At 47.8% G+C, this 19,546-nt stretch overlaps 1 pseudogene; it reads right to left on the bottom strand.

Annotated features, from left to right (window-relative positions):
- Positions 1-1,307: 1,307 nt before the first annotated feature.
- Positions 1,308-4,215, bottom strand: LOC147972145 (uncharacterized; annotated as a pseudogene).
- Between the last annotated feature and the right edge of the window lie 15,331 nt (positions 4,216-19,546).

Consider the following 19,546-nt stretch of genomic DNA (forward strand, 5'->3'; position numbering starts at 1 on the left):
CGCCATTGATCTTTGTTCTCACAGCGGACCTATTACAGTCAGCGATCAATGATGCCAGTCGGGCTGGTTTGCTGCAGCTACCCCTCCCCACTTTCGACAGTAACTACCCTGTAATTCAGTATGCTAACGACACGATCGTTGTGTTCCCGGCTTGTATTTCACAAGCGCAAGTTCTGAAATCTACCCTGGTTCACTATGCGAAGTCGGTGGGCTTAAAAATCAACTTCCACAAGTCGACTCTGGTCCCCATCAATTCTGATCCGGTGCTGGCAGAGGAAATTGCTGAAATTTTTGGTTGCTCTATTGGCAACATGCCATTTACTTACTTGGGCCTGCCCATGGGCACCACGCGCCCGAGCGTGACTGACCTGATGCCACTGGTCTCCTCAGTTCAGAGGAAGGTGCCTGCTGCAGCCTCGCTTCTAGACTATGGCTCCAAGCTAGCGTTGCTCAACTCTGTGGTCACCTCTTTGTCTATATATGCCATGTGTTACATCAAGATAAACCCCAAGATAATTGAGCACCTTGATAAACTGCGCAGATCATGTCTTTGGGTGAGGAAGTCAGACGATGGGGTTAAGGGCAGCTCGCTGGCAGCTTGGGATATGGTGTGCAAACCCAAAAATAAGGGAGGTCTGGGGATCATTGATCTTAAGACCCAAAACCAAGGGCTGTTGTTGAAACAACTTCACAAGTTCTATAACAAACATGATGTTCCATGGGTTAATTTGGTTTGGGATACATACTATGTGGGCAAAATACCGCATGCTTCTGACCCATATGGATCCTTTTGGTGGAGACATCTCATGAAAATGTCTGATATATACAGAGGGGTCACCAAATCGGAGGTGTTTGCTGGGGACACGATCCTGTTTTGGAAAGACAATTGGAATTCAGAGATTTTTCAAGATAGATACCCGAGAGCATTTTCCTTTGCTAAGGAACCAGACATATCTGTGAGGCATCTCCTGTCTTTTGAGAGATTAGGAGATGTGTTCCACTTGCCTCTATCTTTGGAGGCTAAGAATGAGGTGGTTGAACTACAATCAGAAACCCTGGAAACCTCAATGACTGATGACAAGGATGTGTGGTCTTGTGTTTGGGAAGATGGAGCTTTTTGATCTTCAAAATACTATGCCCACTATTTTAGTCAGATACAAGTTGATGAGATCTTTGGTTGGATATGGAAAACCAAATGCACAATGCAATGGAAGGTGGTCCTGTGGCTGCTGTTGGCTAACAGGTTGAACACTAGAAATATGCTCCGGAGAAGGCATTTCAGAATCCATAATGACGACTATACCTGCCTACTCTGCAACCACCCGCCTGAGGAAGACATTGTTCATATCTTCTTCGATTGCCCTTTCAGTCAGAGATGCTGGGCTGCATTGGGGATACATTGGTCAAATGACACTGACTGGATTAGAATGATGCATGAGGGCAAGAACAGGTGGGCAAGGCCGATGTTTTTAGATGTTTTTGCAGTGGCTGCATGGGGGATCTGGGAGGAGAGGAATGATAAGCACTTCAGAGGGATACATCCTTCTTTTGTTTCTTGGAGGAGCAGATCCAAGAAGGACTTTGCCATTCTGGTTCATCGATCAAAACAGGAGCAGGGCCCTTACATTCTTTCAATAGTCAAATTGCTTTGATTCTTCTGTTTTGTTAGGCTACTTAGCTAAACCCCCCTCACCCCCATGTAATTTGTATAGTGCTGGACACTCTAACCCCCTAACTTTTTATCATTAATATAAAGGCAGTGAGAGAAACTCACTGTCATCAGTTCTAAAAAACCAAATATTCAAACAATCCCATATGTGTGGAAAAGGCTATTTTTTCTATGTCCTCAGGAGACATTCTTATCTGATGGTAGCCACTTTTCATGTCAGTTTTAGAAAGTACTTTGGCCCCTTTCAGCTCATCCAGTAAATCCCCAATAACAGGTATAGGGTATTTGTTTTTGACTATGATAGCATTCAGCTTCCTATAATCCGTGCAAAGTCTCCATGTCCCATCCTTCTTCTTCACGAAAAGTGCAGGGGAAAAGTATGGACTATTGCTGGGCCTAATGATCATTTGCATGATTAATTCTAGAATGATTTTCTCCAAAGCGTCCTTTTGATGATGAGGCATTCTGTAGGCCCTTTGGTTGAATTTTTTTTGCATCTGGAGTGAGGGGTATTTTATGATCACAAGGCCTACTCGGAGGAGGTTGAGAGGGCTCACTGAACACAGTGATATACTTGTCCAGAATTGTCTGAAGAAACTCGGGGGCATTGGGTATTACCTTTTCCTGCTCATATGGTTTCGATATATATAGGAATAAACCACATACAACCTGTTCCATCAGCTTTTCTGCTGGGTCTGTAACTTCCTTGAGTTTGGTGTGAGGAACAGTCTCATCAATGAAGGTGATCATATCCCCTCTTGGATGTTTAACTTTCATTTCCATCTGGATGAAATCAAGTTGCACTAGACTGTACTTTCTGAGCCAATCCACTCCTAAAATTACATCATAACCTTTGAGCTGCAGAACTCTGAATGTGTCTTGAAATTCCTCTTGTTGGATGGTATAAGGGCAATTAAAGGTTGTAAACTCCGTCCATAGTACTTCTCCAATGGCACTTGCACTTTAACTCTTGGGTTTGATGTAGTAGGAGCTAGCAATTGAGGTGCCATTTCAGGGGAGATGAATGTGGAAGTACTGCCACTATCTATCAGGGTAGTGGCCATAACAGTACCAAACTGGAGATAAACCACAAAAGGTGCTTTTGGCGGCTCCAATACCCATGGCAGCATGCATGGACACCTGCAGTACAGTCTCATCGGGGGAAGGGGTGTTGTCCATCTCAGGATCTTCATAATCATGCACAAAGATGATCTCACTGTCATCTAGATGTTGAGCTTGTAAAGCATTAATCTAGGCCTTTTGACTCACCTTGCAGACCTGCCTATGCCCAGGCACCCAAGGTTCTCTGCATTTATAGCAAACTTGATTCAGTTTGGCTTGTTCTATTATTGCATTCCTATTTGTAGGAGGGGGAGCTACAGTAGGGACAATAGGTTGTTTGGTTGATCAAAAATTACTTGTGTTCTCACTTGAGGAGTGTACAGTTTTTGCTGTTGTGCCAAGCTGGCCTTTTCCATTCTCCTGGCATACCATATGGCACTTTGCATATCCTTAGGCTTGAGGCACTCAAGGTGTCTCTGGATGTATGGTGACAGGCCAGATATAAAATTGTTGAGATAATAATCTTCAGGGATTGCTGGGTTGTCCCTTCTCATTAAGTTCATGCCTTGTTCAAATTGCTCTATGTAGTCAGAGACCGTAGAGGACTGAACCAAAGTATGGAAATTCCTTACATTCTCACACACAGAAGTGGTAGAGAGTCTCCCCGGCAAGTACCCACAAAATCTGTGCCAAGGAACATTATTTGCAACATAACCTGTCCCTCTCCACCATTGTATAGCAGCTCCTTTCACATAAGATATAGCTAGCTCAGTCCTATGCTCTAGTGGTGTCCTGGCAGAAGCAAAGTATTGGTCCAAGTTCTGAATCCAAGCATCAACATTATGCCCTTCAAACTTCGATATGTTGAGTCTTGCATGTTTGACAGTTAAGACTGGTCTTCTATGTTCTACTGGTGTACTTGGCCTTTGTCTCCTGACTTGCCCATCCACTAGCTCTTCTTCTCCTACATCTATTAGGGTGTTCTGATTAGGTGGGAGGTGGGGAGCTACCTGTTGCAAGGTGTCAACTTTGTTAGCTCCGAAAGTGGGGTGCCTGTAGGGTGCTTTGGGTGTGCCATCCAAGTTCAACTCCTTGCCTGTGTGGTCTCTGAGTGTTGCTGAACCCCCTGTCTGATGTGAATTTTTCTCATGAAGAGAAGTGGGTGTTGGTGGTGGCAATTCCTTCGGTCTGCCTGGAGCACTGGTCGACAATTGAAGTTGGTTGTTCTTAGGCTGCACACTGCCTTGTGCAGACTGTCCATCCATGTCATCTGTTGGGTCAGGTTCCATCAGAAGATGGCGGAAATTTGTTTGAATCTTATCGAAATTGGACTGCATCATTGCAAAGTTCTTGTTGACCATGGTCTGAAATTCTTGAAATTCCATGCGGTCTTCCTCCCTGTTTCGCTGCAAGGTTTTGATGTCGAGCTCTAGGGACTCCAGCTGCAGGTCCGTTGTATCCACAGACTCCGCGACCTTGGTCATGGTGGTCGCCGAGTTCTTGATGCCATCGAGAGAAGAGAAGGGCTGGGTTGGGTGGGTTAACCCGAGCGCTCTGCTTCCTAGTCTACCGCCGCCGACGCCCGCCTAAGTGATGCACGGTTCGCGTATAGTGGCTGGGATTTTACCATCGGGAAAGGTTCCTCGGCAACCAGGCTGGACACGAACTGCACCAGATCGAAGCCACTCCGGCCGCCTCCCTACTTCACCGCCACCGGGACTCGAGGTCGTCAGGGGATTTTACGAGAGATCCCAACCCTAACGCTCTCCAAATCCGACCGCCTCCGAGGATCGCTGGCTCTGTATACCAATTGTCAGGAACTAGCCTAAGCAAGTGCACATCCCTAGCTTTGCCTTGGCCTTGGACTAGCTTGGTTGTTGCATCATGTTTAAATTCAAATTAAATTTGAATTGACGAATTTTCAAAGCCTCAAAATCCTTTTAAAAATGATCAAGATAAAACTGCTTCAAATAAGTCCAAAAAAATGTTCCTGTTATCCTCTAGAAATATTGGCAAGAGGTAAAATCCAAAGCAATATTTTTGGTGTCTCAGACGCATTTATTTTGGGCCTTTGAGTTAAATCAATAGCTATTTGAATTGGATTTATATATACTATTAAATAAATATAGGTCCAATAATTCTGGAATATTTTGTGGAGCTTTGGTTTAATTCTTTTAGCTTCCAAAAATATTTTCAGAAGTAACCAAATTGAATTGGTTCCAAAACCAAATTCAAAACAAACCTGCAAAATAGAAAACAGAACAGAATTAGAAAAGAACATGAAAGGACAGAAACCTTACCTGTCCAGCCCAGCCGGCCCAGCATTGTAGCTGGCCCAGCCCAGCCGCTGCACCGTCTTCATCCTCCTGCCAGTAGGTAGGAGGGCGTGTGTTTCACGCGCGCACGCGCTGCGGCCACCTCCTCTCTCCCTGCCTGCCTGGACCTCCCTCGCGTCGCCATGCACCTCCCTGGTCTCTCTCTTACACTCCCCGTGCTCCTCCCCCTCCTCTGACTCGCTCTCTCACGCACACCCGAACGCGGCCACCGCCACCAACGACGATCACCGTGGCCACCGTCCACCCTACCCCTATCCGTACCGTCCAACGGCTCCGCCGTGACGCCCTCTTCATCATCGCCAAGCCATGTGATGCCGGGAGCCCCGTGCCGTCGTCCTAGCCTTCATCTTCTTACGTAGGATCCGATGACAACCGCCAACGATTCGACGCCGTCCGGCCTCCCTCGAGCTCGCCGACCACCTCTACGAGCCCGTTGTGAGCTCCTCCGTCTTTCCCCTCACCCCGTGCTCTAATTTGCGCGCTACCCACCGCCCGGCGAGTCCCGAGCGTTGTTGTCCGCCATGGCCGATGAGATCCTCGCTCCTGAGCACCTCCGCTCGGTCCAGTGGCACCAGCGTGCTCCTGGAGCTCCCAGGAGTCCGCCCCGCTGCTTAGCTCGCTCGTCAGCCAAGCGTAGCGCCTCGCCCGCGCTAATCCAAACTCCGGCTGCCGCAACACTCGACGCCGTGCTCAACTCCGGCCACCCCCGCCTCCGTTGTTTGCTCCATCGGATGCGCGTCACCCCACTGAGCACGTAGGTGCAAGCTGCTCTTAAAATTGGGCCCTGTAGCGAAAGTCCGACGCCCCCCCCCGCAGGGGATTTGGTCGCCAGCGTTTACACCCCGGTGGTGATAATGTGGCACCGTCATTAGGGCATAATCACGTTTAGTTTAATCACATCAACCGCTGACATCTGGGACCCGCCAACTAAATAACATCGGGTTATTTTCTGATTAGATTTAGTTAAACCAGGTGATACGTCTCCGTCGTATCTACTTTTCGAAACACTTTTGCCCTTGTTTTGGACTCTAACTTGCATGATTTGAATGGAGCTAACCCAGACTGACGCTGTTTTCAGTAGAATTGCCATGGTGTTATTTATGTGCAGAAACAAAAGTTCTCGGAATGACCAAAAACTTCATGGAACATATTTTTGGAAATAATAAAAAATCCTTGCAAAAGATGAAGACCAGGGGGCCCACACCCTAGCCACGAGGGTGGGGGCGCGCCCCCTAGCTCGTGGGCCCCCTGGAGCTCCTCCGACCTCAAGTCCAACTCTATATATTTGCTTTCAGGGAGAAAAAAATAGAGAAGAAGGATTCATCGCATTTTATGATACGGAGCCTCCGCCAAGCCCAAAAACCTCTCGGGAGGGCTGATCTAGAGTCCGTTCGGGGCTCCGGAGAGGGGAATCCGTCGCCATCATCATCATCAACCTTCCTCCATCACCAATTTCATGATGCTCACCGCCGTGCGTGAGTAATCCCATCGTAGGCTTGCTGGACGGTGATGGGTTGGATGAGATTTACCATGTAATCGAGTTAGTTTTGTTAGGGTTTGATCCCTAGTATCCACTATGTTTTGAGATTGATGTTGCTATGACTTTGCTATGCTTAATGCTTGTCACTAGGGCCCGAGTGCCATGATTTCAGATCTGAACCTATTATGTTTTCATCAGTATATGAGAGTTCGTGATCCTATCTTGCAAGTCTATAGTCACCTACTATGTGTTATGATCTGGCAACCCCGAAGTGACAATAATCGGGACCACTCCCGGTGATGACCATAGTTTGAGGAGTTCATGTATTCACTATGTGTTAATGCTTTGGCCCGGTACTCTATTAAAAGGATGCCTTAATATCCCTTAGTTTCCGCTAGGACCCCGCTGCCACGGGAGGGTAGGACAAAAGATGACATGCAAGTTCTTTTCCATAAGCACGTATGACTATATTCGGAATACATGCCTACATTACATTGATGAATTGGAGCTAGTTCTGTGTCACCCTAGGTTATGACTGTTACATGATGAACCGCATCCGGCATAATTCTCTATCACCGATCCATTGCCTACGAGCTTTCCATATATTGTTATTTGCTTATTTACTTTTCCGTTGCTATTACTATCATCACTACAAAATACCAAAAACATTACTTTTGTTATCATTATCTTTTGCTACCGTTACCACTACTATCATATTACTTTGCTACTAAATACTTTGCTACAGATATTAAGTTTCCAGGTGTGGTTGAATTGACAACTCAGCTGCTAATACTTGAGAATATTCTTTGGCTCCCCTTGTGTCGAATCAATAAATTTGGGTTGAATACTCTACCCTCGAAAACTATTGCAATCCCCTATACTTGTGGGTTATCAAGACTATTTTCTGGCGCCGTTGCCGGGGAGCATAGCTCTATTCTTTGAGTCACTTGGGATTTACTGCTTATCATTATGAAGAACTTGAGAGATCCAAAAACCAAGATATTTCCCTCAACTACGAGGGGAGGTAAGGAACTGCCATCTAGCTCTGCACTTGATTCACCTTCTGTTTTGAGTAAGCCCGCGACACCTAAACCTGCTTCTGCTATTCATTCTGATATGTCGCATGTTATTGATGATGCCACTTCTGCTATGCATGATACTTATGATGAAACTACTTCTATGCTTGATACTACTATGCCACTTGGTGAATTTTTGATGAACAACTTGCTAGGGTTAGAGAGAATGAAATTATTGAAACTGATAATATTGATGAAAGTGATGATGAAGACTCTCCCTGTCACATCCCTAGTTCTGGTATGACCTAGACTAGCTAGTCATTTGTGCATCATGTTTAAATTCCATTTAAATTTGAAATAGGGATTTGTGAAACCCTCATAACTCATTTATGGAAATGACCCAGATAAAAAGTGCTCCAAAAAGGACCAAGAAAATGTTCATGTTGCTCTCTAAAAGTATTGGTCAGAGGTAAAATTCAAACCAATAATTTTAGGAGCCCATAAATATTTATTTTGGCCTTTTGGAATTAATACAATAATTATTTGCCTTGGATATATATGTGTGTGATATATTTTATATATGTCAAAAAATTCTGATTGTTGCTGAGGGCTTTGGAATAACCCCTTAGGTCCCTACAAAAATTGTCAGAAGAAAATAAAATGATTTAGTATTTTACTAAATCAGAACAAATGCCAGAAAAATAGAAAAGAAAACAAAAAAGGGAAAACGCTTACCTGGGCCTTACCTGAGGCATGGCAGTGGCGGCCCAGCTGGCCGGCCCAACCAGCTGGCCCTGCCAGTCGTCTTCTCCACCGCGCCAGGAGGACGCCGAGCGCGTGGCCGACGCACGCCGGCGCACGCCCGGCCACCTCCTGCTTGCCGCCTCCCTCTAGACGCCCCTGGAGACGCCACACAGTCTCCGCGACCCCCCTCTCACTCTCCCCCGTGCTTCTCCTCTCCTCTTTCACCCTCTCTCGCCTGCACCCGAGCGCAGCCGACGCCACCGCTCGCCGTTGCCGCGGCCACTGCCTCCCCCTCGTCCCTCCGTCGTGTCCACACGCTCCGCCGCTGTGGGCTACACCTCCTCGACGAGACGCACGGCGCCGAAAGCCCCTGGACGCCGCAAGCACCGCCGTTCCCCTCGTCGGCCACCTAAGATCCTCGCCGTCGATTCGCTGCCCACCGGCCGTCCCCGCGCCTGCCGAGCCCTCCGTTAGCTTCGCTGTGAGCGCCTCTGCCGTTTCCCTCTCTCCTCGTGCTCTATTGCGCCGTGTACCCGCTTTTTCCACCCTGGCCGAAGCCATCGCCGCCGCAACCCCTCGCCGTCGTGGACACAGCCCCTGCAGCTCGCAGCCGAGCTCGCTGTTGCACTCAGTGCACTCTGGCGAGTCGAGCGGACCCGCTCGCAGCTCCTGCTGTGCCCCAAAACACCCCGCACTCACCAGGCCGAACTCCGGCCACCGCACTCGTCATCGCCGGCGCCACTCCGGCCGCTCCCCGGCCGCGCCACTACCACGGCTGGACGCGGACGAGCGTCCGTATCCCGTAGCTGCACTCCGCGCGCCAAATGGCCCCCTATAGGCCAAACCCGCAGTGCACCGCCGCGTTCGCGCTCGCCGGCGGCTAAACGCCGGCGACCTCTGACTTTTGACCGGCGTGGGTTGACCCCACAACCCAGTTTGACCTCCCCCCTCTCTCTCCCGCCCGACTAACTACTATAGTTAGCACTAATTAACTAACTAGGTTAGCTACTACAGTCACTGACTTGTGGGCCCTGCCCAGTTAGTTAGGACTAACTAACTTAGTTAGTTGACTGGGTCACCTAGTCAGCCCCGTTGACTCACTTACGTCATGCTGACTAAGTTAGTTAGGACTAACTAACTTAGTTAGTTGACTGGGTCACCTAGTCAGCCCCGTTGACTCACTTACGTCATGCTGACGTAGTGCTGGCGCAGTTATTCTTTTTCTGGAATTATTTTAACTCAGGAAATTCTAGAATATTGCCTAAACTTCAAAAAATCATAATAATTCAACCGTAGCTCAGAATGAAATAAATTATATATGAAAAATTATCAGAAAAATGCAAGGAATCCATTTATACCAGTTACATGCATGAAAAACCAACTTATACATGCTGTATAAGTGAAAACATAATATGGGCATTTTAAATGCTTCATTTTGAATTGCATTTGAATCTTGGATTCAAATGGGCTTCAACCAACTTGGTAGCATCTTGCATTAGCCCAAACACTAGCATTTGCACATGCCATTGTCACGCATCATATTGTTGCATTTGTTTGTGTATTGATTGTCGGCACCGTTTCTTCTCGATAGGTTCCGCTCTGGAAGGTGTTCCCGAGTACCTGTCAGTGGAGCCATACCCCCTTCGTCCTTCTATCAGGCAAGCAAACCCCCTTGAGCATTTCGATAAATCCCACTCTCTCGCTCCTGCTCCTTATACTGCATTAGGACAACAACTATTCAAACTGCTACTTTCTGCTGCGGTAGTTGAACCCATTCCTCTGCATGACCTGTCATTGCCACAGTAAATAGTTGAAACCCACTAGCATGAGTAGGAGTTGCTTGAGCCTTGATGTGCCTACTCATCCATGATTGTTTACTTTATGCCAGCTATGCTTAGAGTTGTGTTAGGTCTGATTCATCGGGAATGGATCGGAGTGGTGAACATGTCCTACCGATAAAGGCTAAGTGTGTGAACACATTTTGGTAAAGGTAGCGATGAGAGGCCATGTAGGAGTACATGGTGGGTTGTCTCATTAGAACCATCCCTAAGCACTGAGTTCTGTGTATGTTATCCAAGTCTAGTTACTACCACACGTTGGGGTCCGGTTATCCGGCCCCTCTCGGCTTATTAATCCACTTGATCTCTGTTCAGGAGTTGCAACTAGTTTCTGGCGTTTGTAGGTAGTGCTACTTGTCTACCAGGTGGTGTCCGATGGGACGGGCTTGGGACAGACTAGGCACCGTGGCACGGTGTACCAAGTGGCACCTGGATGGTGGGCTTGGGAACCCTGTTCACGTCGTTTGGGGCCGTGAGCGACACCCCGGCCGGATCTCCTTGCGGATGGAACCCGAATAGGCGATAAACCTGGATGAGAGACTTGTGTGGTTAGTCAGGTCGTGGCCGACACCCTCGCCCGGCTTCCGCTTGAAGGTTGCCGAGGTACATGACGTGTACAGGGCTATAAGTGGCGAGAGCGTGTGTGAAGAAGTACACCCCTGCAGGGTCAACATTATCTATTCGAATAGCCGTTTTCCTCAGATATGGAAACTTGGAGGACTTATGTAGTACATAGACAACTTGAAGTGGATACTCTAAAATCCGCAAGATAAGCGTGAGTGCTATGGATGGCCTTCTCGTAGGGAGACGGGAACGGATCCATAGTGGAGTATTGATATGGTGAATATATGGACTCGTGTGCATCTTCTCACCTCAAAGAAGTTTCTGATGCTCGTAGTATTGGTTAGCCACTGAGTCAAAGCTGGCTTGCTGCTGTTAACTCCACCACCTCCCTTGTTGATAATGTTGCATATGTATATAGTTCTGATGTAAGACTTGCTGAGTACCTTTGTACTCACGTTTGCTTATTTATGTTTTGCAGTTGGTTACACTAGTGACTTCGACGAGTAGCTTGTATCCCAGCTACGATCTTGTACCCTCGGGAGGGTCGTGCTTAGTCAGGCTTCTTAGTCTTTTCCTTTTGTAATTGTCTGTACTCAGACATGTAATGCTTCCGTTGCTTGTATGCTCTGAATGATGGGTCGTGAGACCCCTGTTTGTATTGAATGCTATGTGGCTCTTCTGGGCCTTTATCTATATGAGTTTGAGTTATGTTGTGATGCCATGTTGTACAACACATACTTGCATGTTATGCGTACGTGTAACATGTATTGCTATGTGTGGGATCCGACAACCTAGTTGTTTATCCCTAGTAGCCTCTCTTATGGGGAAATGTAGTCTTGTGCTTCCATGAGCCATAGTAGTCCGCTACAGCCTGGTTCACCAGAGTCCTGCTAGCCCAGCACTACTGCTCCGGAACACTTGACTGGCCGGCATGTGATTCACTTCATTCCTGTGTCTGTCCCTTCGGGGAAATGTCACGCGGTGACATCCCGAGTCCTCCCTAGCCTGCTACAGCCCGGATTCATACGCTGTTGACCGACATGCTCGAGGATGATTCATGTATGCCTGTCCCCATAAGTTAGTGCCACTTTGGGTTCACGACTAGTCATGTCGGCCCGGGTTCTCTGTCATATGGATGCTAGCGACACTATCATATACGTGAGCCAAAAGGCGCAAACGGTCCCGGGCCAGGTAAGGTGGCACCCGTGGGAATACCGTGCGTGAGGCCGCAAAGTGATATGAAGTGTTACATGCTAGATCGGTGTGACTTAGGATCAGGGTCCCGCCAGCGTTGGTATCAGAGCCTGACTGACTGTAGGATTACCATGCCAAACTGGTCGAAGTTGAGTCTAGAAATGCTTTAGTTATATAAGGGAATTGATTGTGGAAGGGAACGTAAGGCTCTTTTACTCCTTTACCTCATGTCATTCTTTCTGAGCCAACCTCTTTTTTTCTATGAGGGTTAAGGCCTAGGCTTCTCCTCTATCTCTCAGGATGACGTGTTACTAAACCGTAAAGTCTTAGGATTGTTGGGTTGTGTCTCCGTACAGTTCTACTACTTCCGTGTGTCCTCGGTTTGACCCAGACCCTTGATATTATGATGCTGATTGATTATGTTATTCCTTTGATGAATGTCTCAAAATCCTTTTGAGCATTTACAGCCGTTATGCTGCCGAAATTGTCCTAGGATTTCAAGAGTTTCCAATGCTTTTGCATTACATTCCGCATCCTTATGTCGATGCTAATTCCATCCTTGTTTCCTTGGTTTCTGTGCCAGGATGTCGTCTCCTAACCGAGGTTCAGTTGCTCATAGCAAGAACCACGGAGATGGTAGGGATGAGGATCCTCCTGACCAGCCTTTGATGGCAGAGTTCTTGTTAGCATCCGAGAGGAACAAGCGTGAGACTAACCGCTTGCTGGCACAGATTGAGCAGAACACCGCACATCAGCGTAAGAAGTTGGTTTCCATCACCGACTTCATTGGTCTGAAACCACCCACCTTCCATCATTCCATTGAGCCACTCGATGCAGATGACTAGCTCCGAAGCATCACTCACAAGTTGCATTCTATGAATGTAGCTGAAGGTGACAAGGTCACCTATGCTACCTATCACCTGGAAGGTCCTGATAGTATTTGGTGGCAGAGCTATGAGGCTATGCTACCAGCTGGTCAGATTCCTACCTGGAAGGATTTCACTGAGGCTTTTCGGGAGCACCACATTCCTCAGGCTCTCATTGACCGCAAGAGGGAAGAGTTCTATAGTTTTACACAGGGTAAGCTGCTTGTTGATGCTTACAGTAGAGAGTTTGGAAACCTCGCCCGCTATGCTACAGAAGAAGTGTCCACGGACGCTAAGAAGCAGGCTAGGTTCCGGAAGGGTCTCAACCCTAAGTTGCGTCGTGATCTCCACCTGCATCATTGTGATACTTTCCAGGCTCTTGTGAACAAGGCCATTAATGCAGAGACAACTCAACTCACTTACGAGGAGTCTCGTAAGCACAACCGTGATCTGGGTTCTTCCTCCCGCTCTGGCTCTCAGAAGCGACGGATTTGGATTCCGAACTCGGCTCTTCCACCTGGATATGCACTGAGGCCATCCGATGTGGTGCCTCACCCAACTCAGCAACATGCTCCACCCAGGCCTATTAGTGTACCACTTGCCAATGTAGGTCCACGTCCTACCTCAGGAACTTGCTTCACCTACGGAGAACCAGGACACTATGCACGTGACTGCCCTCAGTCCAGTTATACTCCACCCCAGTCTGTGAGGTCTGTTGGCCGTGAAAAGCCATTAGGCAAGATGATCAGTACCAAGCCAGCCTCCATTGAATGAGCATGTGTGCACCACGTCTCAGCTACAGAAGCTCAAGATGATCCCGACGTCGTATTGGGAACACTTCTTGTCAATTGTCACCCAGCTTCAGTTCTGTTCGATACTAGAGCATCTCACTCCTTCATATCCGAAGGTTATGCTCGGTTGCACAACATGTCATTTTGTGATATGCCAACTCCACTAATAATCCAGACTCCTGGTTCCAAATGGCAAACCTCTAAGGTAAGCCATGGTAATGAAATCCTTGTTGACAGACTGGTATTCCTCACTTCTTTGATATCTCTCAAGTCCTCAGATATTAACATCATCTTGGGTATGGACTGGATGCCAGCTCATCATGCCAAGATCGATTGTTACACCAGATCTGTTCAACTTACACATCCATCTGGCAAAATAGTCACCGTCTCCACTAGAGTTGCAAGGCATCAACTCTATTCCCTTAATGCCAGCCCTCTTCCAGACCTTGAAGATATTCCGGTAGTCCGTGACTTTCCGGATGTCTTTCCAGAAGAACTGCCAGGTGTTCCACCTGACCGAGATGTAGAGTTTGTCATAGAACTTATCCCAGGAACTGTTCCAATCTCTAGGAGACCATACAAGATGGCACATTTGGAGTTAGCCGAGCTTAAGAAACAACTTGATGAGTCCTTGCAAAAGGGTTTCATCCGTCCCAGTTCTTCTCCTTGGGCTTGTCCTGTCCTCTTCATTAAGAAGAAGGATGGTACGGATCGGATGGTTGTAGATTATCGTCCCGTTAATTTGGTCACGATAAAGAACAAGTATCCGCTCCCCAGGATCAACGACCTGTATGATTAGCTCGCTGGATCCTCAGTCTTTTCCAAGATGGATTTGAGGTTAGGCTACCACCAAATCAAGATCGGGAATGGGGATATTCCCAAAACGGCCATTGTCACTCGTTATGGTCAATACGAGTACACCATGATGTCTTTCGGCCTAACCAATGCTCCAACTACTTTGTCCCGCTTGATGAACTTGATCTTTATGGAGTACTTAGATAAGTTCGTCGTGGTTTACCTCGATGATATTCTTATTTACTCGAAGAACGAGGAAGAGCATGCCGAACATCTTAGACTTGTGTTAGAAAAACTCAGAGAGCACCGCCTTTATGCCAAGTTCTCCAAGTGTGAATTTTGGTTGCCAGAAGTGACCTATCTAGGCCACGTGATCTCTGGTAAGGGCATTGCTGTCAATCCCATGAGAGTTAAAGCCGTTCTCGATTGGACTCCACCCGAAACGGTCAAACAAGTTAGGAGTTTCCTTGGTCTAGCCAGTTATTGTCGCTGCTTCGTTGAAAACTTCTCCAAAGTGGCCAAACCCCTCACGGAGCTTCTCAAGAAAGATAAAAGGTTTGAGTGGACCCCACAGTATGAGCACAGTTTTCAGGAACTGAAAAGACGCCTGACTTCTGCGCCCATACTCGTGCCACCGGATTTCACTAAAGACTTTGTTATCTATTGCGACACTTCGCGTCAAGGACTAGGTTGCATTCTTATGTAGCATCGTCTTGTGATTGCCTATGCATCTCGACAGTTGCATCCACATGAGGAAAATTATCCTACACATGATCTAGAGCTTGCAGCCATAGTCTATGCACTTAAGACTTGGTGACATTACCTTCTTGGTAACCATTGCGAAATCTACACTGACCATCAGAGTCTCAAGTATATCTTCACCCAACCGGATCTGAATCTCAGACAGAGACGTTGGTTGGAGTTGATCTCGGATTACGACTTAGGAATTACCTACACCCCAGGCAAAGCCAATGTCATGGCTGATGCTTTAAGTCGTAAATCCTATTGCAACAACCTCATGTTGCAACAATGTCAACCACCCCTCCATGAGGAATGCTGTAAGCTTAACCTTCACATAGCTCCTCATGGTCCCCTTTCTACCTTGGTGGCGAAACCTACCCTTACAGATCAGATCATAGAGGCTCAGAAGCATGATACGGGAATCTCCCGGATCAAGAAAAATATTTCCAAGGGAGTTGCCAACTGTTTCTCTATGGATGAACAGGGTGTTGTTTACTTTGGAAACTGTTTGGTGGTTCCCAAATGTCAACAGATGCAGCAACTAATCCTTAAGGAGGCCCATGAATCCCCTCTCACGATTCATCCCGGTAGTACAAAGATGTATCAGGACCTACGCCAGAGGTTCTGGTGGACTAGGATGAAGAGAGAAATCGCTCAGTATATTGCCAACTGTGACGTTTGTCGTCACGTTAAGGCAGAGCATCAGAGACCTGCTCGCACCCTTCAACCTTTAGCTATTCCCGAGTGGAAATGGGACAAAGTTGATATGGACTTCATCACCGGCTTTCCCAGGACCAAGAAAGGAAATAATGCTATCTTCGTAGTCATTGATCGTCTCTCCAAAGTGGCTCACTTCCTACCTGTTCGAGAGAGTATCACTGCTAGTCATCTCGCTGACTTATATATCTCCCGAATAGTGTCACTCCATGATGTTCCATTAGAGATCAATTCAGACCGTGGCAGTCTTTTCAACTCTCATTTCTGGGAGAGTTTCCAGAATGCCATGGGAACTCATCTTTCTTTTAGTACCGCTTTCCACCCTCAGTCAAGTGGTCAGGTGGAAAGGGTCAACCAAATTCTCGAAGACATGCTTAGAGCTTGCGTTATCTCATTCGGTATGGATTGGGAGAAATGTCTTCCTTTCGCCGAGTTTGCTTATAACAATAGCTATCAATCCAGTCTTAAGAAAGCACCCTTCGAGATTCTGTATGGACGAAGATGTCGAACACCTTTGAACTGGTCAGAAACCGGTGAAAGACAATTCTTTGGACCTGATATGATCCAGGAGGCAGAAGAGCAAGTTCACATCATTCATGAGAATTTGAAACAGCCCAATCTCGTCAAAAGAGCCAGTATGACCGCCATCATAAGGAAGTGGCTTATGAAGTTGGCAACAAGGCTTACCTTCGGGTTACTCCCTTGAAGGGTACCCATCAATTCGGTATCAAGGGCAAGTTGGCTCCTCGTTACATTGGTCCTTTTTGCATTCTTGCTAAACGAGGAGAGGTTGCCTACCAGTTGGAACTACCCCCACATCTTTCTCGAGTTCATGATGTCTTCCACGTCTCTCAACTCAGGCGTTGCTTCTCGGATCCCATCCGCGGAGTGGACCATGAAACGCTTGATCTCCAAGATAACCTCACTTATCGAGAGTACCCCGTTCACATTCTGGATCAAGCAGAGCGTGTCACTCGACGCCATAACATCAAGTTTCTCAAGGTTCAGTGGTCTCATCATTCCAAGAGAAAAGCTACTTGGGATCGAGAAGATCGTCTTCGACTTGAGTACCCCGCTTTCTTTCCGCCAACTCTTGAATCTCGGGACGAGATTCTTCCAAGTGGGGGCGAGTTGTCACATCCCTAGTTCTGGTATGACCTAGACTAGCTAGTCATTTGTGCATCATGTTTAAAATCCATTTAAATTTGAAATGGGGATTTGTGAAACCCTCAGAACTCATTTCTGGAAATGACCCAGATAAAAAGTGCTCCAAAAGGGACCAAGAAAATGTTCATGTTGCTCTATGAAAATATTGGTCAGAGGTAAAAATCAAACCAATAATTTTAGGAGCCCATAAATATTTATTTTGGCCTTTTGGAATTAATACAACAATTATTTGCCTTGGATATATATATATATGTGATATATTTTATATATGTCCAAAAATTCTGATTGTTGCTGAGGGGCTTTGGAATAACCCCTTAGGTCCCTGCAAAAATTGTGAGAAGAAAATAAAATGATTTAGTATTTTACTAAATCAGAACAAATGCCAGAAAAATAGAAAAGAAAACAAAAAAAGGGAAAAGGCTTACCTGGGCCTTACATGAGGCCTGGCACTGGCGGCCTAGCTGGCCGGCCCAGCCAGCTGGCCCTGCGAGTCGTCTTCTCCACCGTGCCAGGAGGACGCCAAGCGCGTGGCCGACGCACGCCGGCGCACGCCCAGCCACCTCCTGCTTGCCGCCTCCCTCTAGAAGCCCCTGGAGACGCCACGCAGTCTCCCCGACCCCCCTCTCACTCTCCTCCGTGCTTCTCCTCTCCTCTGTCACCCTCTCTTGCCCGCACCCAAGCGCAGCCGATGCCACCGCTCGCCGTTGCCGTGGCCACTGCCTCCCCCTCGTCCCTCCGCCGTGTCCACGCGCTCCGCCGCTGTGGGCTACACCTCCTCGACGAGACGCACGGCGCCGGAAGCCCCTGGACGCCGCAAGCACCGCCGTTCCCCTCGTCGGCCACCGAAGATCCTCGCCGTCGATTCGCTGCCCACCGGCCGTCCCCGCGCCTGCCGAGCCCTCCGTTAGCTTCACTATGAGCTCCTCTGCCGTTTCCCTCTCTCATCGTGCTCTGTTGCGCCGTGTACCCACTTTTTCCACCCCGGCCGAAGCCATCACCACCGCAGCCCCTCGCCGTCATGGCCACAGCCCCCGCAGCTCGCAGCCGAGCTCTTCGTTGCACTCAGTGCACTCTGGCGAGTCGAGCGGACCCGCTCGCAGCTCCTCCTGTACCCCAAAACACCCCGCGCTCTCCTGGCCAAACTTCGGCCGCCGCACTCGTCATTGCCGACGCCACTCCGGCCGCTCGCCGGCCGCGCCACCACCACGGCTGGATGCGGACGAGCGTCCGCATCCCGTAGCTGCACTCCGCGCGCCAAATGGCTCCCTGTAGGCCAAACCCGCAGCGCACCGCCGCGTTTGCGCTCGCCGGCGGCTGAACGCCGGCGACCGCTGACTTTTGACCGGCGTGGGTTGACCCCACGGCCCAGTTTGACCTCCCCCCTCTCTCTCACTGACTTGCGGGCCCCGCCCGACTAACTACTATAGTTAGCACTAATTAACTAACTAAGTTAGCTACTACAGTCACTGACTAGTGGGCCCTGCCCAGTTAGTTAGGACTAACTAACTTAGTTAGTTGACTGGGTCACCTAGTCAGCCCCGTTGACTCACTTACGTCATGCTGACGTAGTGCTGGCACAGTTATTCTTTTTTTGGAATTATTTTAACTCAGGAAATTCTAGAATATTGCCTAAACTTCAAAAAATCATAATAATTCAACCGTAGCTCAGAATGAAATAAATTATATATGAAAAATTATCAGAAAAATGCAAGGAATCCATTTATGCCAGTTACATGCATGAAAAACCAACTTATACATGCTGTATAAGTGAAAACATAATATGGGCATTTTAAATGCTTCATTTTGAATTGCATTTGAATCTTGGATTCAAATGGGCTTCAACCAACTTGGTAGCATCTTGCATTAGCCCAAACACTAGCATTTGCACATGCCATTGTCATGCATCATATTGTTGCATTTGTTTGTATATTGATTGCCGGCACCGTTTCTTCTCGATAGGTTCCGCTCTGGAAGGTGTTCCCGAGTACCTGTCAGAGGAGCCGTACCCCCTTCGTCGTTCTATCAGGCAAGCAAACCCCCTTGAGCATTTCGATAAATCCCACTCTCTCGCTCTTGCTCCTTATACTGCATTAGGACAACAACGATTCAAACTGCTACTTTCTGCTGCGGTGGTTGAACCCATTCCTCTGCATGACCTGTCATTGCCACAGTAAATAGTTGAAACCCACTAGCATGAGTAGGATTTGCTTGAGCCTTGATGTGCCTACTCATCCATGATTGTTTACTTTATGCCAGCTATGCTTAGAGTTGTGTCAGGTCTGATTCATCGGGAATGAATCGGAGTGGTGAACATGTCCTACCGATAAAGGCTAAGTGTGTGAACACGTTTTGGTAAAGGTAGCGATGAGAGGCCATGTAGGAGTACATGGTGGTTTGTCTCATTGGAACTATCCCTAAGCACCGAGTTCTATGTATGTTATCCAAGTCCAGTTACTACCACATGTTGGGTTCCGGTTATCCGGCCCCTCTCGTCTTATTAATCCACTTGATCTCTGTTCAGGAGTTGCAACTAGTTTCTGGCGTTTGTAGGTAGGGCTACTTGTCT

Source organism: Triticum urartu, chromosome 5A (genome assembly GCF_056163025.1).
Source record: "Triticum urartu cultivar PI428250 chromosome 5A, HENAU_Tu73, whole genome shotgun sequence".
Lineage (NCBI taxonomy): Eukaryota > Viridiplantae > Streptophyta > Magnoliopsida > Poales > Poaceae > Triticum > Triticum urartu.